We start from the raw sequence: 1,576 nt of genomic DNA on the forward strand, positions 1-1,576 counted from the left end.
CAATAATCTGAACGGCCTGATTGACATTCTGAGACTTTAGATTAATACGAAACTTTGCTGCTTTCTGTTTTAAATTTTCTGCATTTAATTTTTTTTAGAATCCGAATTTTATTGTTATTATATCTCATTAACCCTTGTTGCTAATTGAAAATCAATAAATAATAATAATAATAATAATAAATTTTAAGAGAAGAACAAGGGTGATTATTCAACAAAAAAAGAAGAAGAGAAAAACCTAAAAATTTCAAATTTCAAATTTCAGAATTCAAATTTCAAACTTCAGCTCATAAAATTTAAAAAGAAAAATAAATAATTTGCTTGATCACCTATTCAATGAAATTTAATGTCATGCTATAAAACATTAAAAAAAAAAATCTCTTGATTGTTGCATATAGTATAAGGCATCAGCATAAAATATTCTAAGGGCTGAACCCATTTAAAAAGATAAGGTCGGGATTTCATCACTCGTCCTTAGCCCAAAAATCACCCCAGTGCATAAATATCCTAAGCTTAACTAAAATCAACTAGACGTTGGCCCCTAAGGACATTCGAGCTCAATAGGACGAAGACCACCGAAAGTTACACCAATTTTGCTCTGTGGCTTAGTTGATGTCTAGGCAAGCTTTGTCCCTATAAGGGAGACAGTTCATCTGTTCGAGGCAAGTGGGTTTTAAGTGGGACCTTTGCGAACGCATCGTGACCCCTCCACTTACCTGGGAGCTTACCTGGTCAACTCGGTTCATTAGACCGGATTGGAGGCTTAGGTGCCCTCTTCAAACTAGTTAGGAGCTGTCTAGAAATTTAAGAAAAATATTAGAAATTGAGGTGTAATGTTTTGTTGCATGTTTGATTGTGAATAGATTTTTGTTTTAGGATATCTTTAGTTAGTACTTATATTTATTATTATTTTTTAAAAAAAGAAGAAAAAAGAGAGGGAATTATTTTGCATGCTAAAGTGGAATAGGGACGACACCGGTCGATTAAGTTGTACAACTTTAGATCATCCCTTAGGACATACCCCTGAAATTCCTTCGCAATATCTCACACCTTGTGAGATGGCTGATTTAAATGAAGATGCGGGGAGTCACCACGATCGAGAACGTGAACCCCATGTTATGACCCTAAGACAATACCTACAACCGGCTAGGACTAGTCAGCCTTCATGCATAATTTTTCTTGATAATGTAGGACATTTTGACATCAAACCCGGGGTAATTGAATTACTACCCAAGTTCCACGGGTTAGAGTCCGAGAGTCCGTATCTTCATTTAAAGGATTTTGAAGAATTGAGCATTACATTTAGAGTGCCAAACATCACCGAGGATGTCCTCAAGCTGACATTGTTTCCTTTCTCTCTAAAGGATAAGGCCAAAACATGGCTAAACTCTTTGCGACCTAGATCAATAACAACTTGGCAAGATATGCAGAGAGAATTTTTAAAGAAGTTCTTCCCCACACAAAGGACCAACTTTTTGAAAAGACATATCAGCAATTTCCAACAAAAAGATAATGAAACATTTTATGAATGTTGGGAAAGATTTAAAGACCTTCTTCTCTCATGCCCTCATCATGGGTT

General features: G+C 35.4%; 1 non-coding gene across 1 annotated transcript; it reads right to left on the bottom strand.

The window, feature by feature from the left end:
* Window positions 1-1,467: 1,467 nt before the first annotated feature.
* Window positions 1,468-1,576, bottom strand: LOC113463300. Its single transcript, XR_003387323.1, has one exon. It is a non-coding gene; the product is annotated as a small nucleolar RNA R71 (small nucleolar RNA).

Source organism: Phoenix dactylifera, unplaced genomic scaffold (genome assembly GCF_009389715.1).
Source record: "Phoenix dactylifera cultivar Barhee BC4 unplaced genomic scaffold, palm_55x_up_171113_PBpolish2nd_filt_p 000359F, whole genome shotgun sequence".
NCBI classification, from domain to species: Eukaryota; Viridiplantae; Streptophyta; class Magnoliopsida; order Arecales; family Arecaceae; genus Phoenix; species Phoenix dactylifera.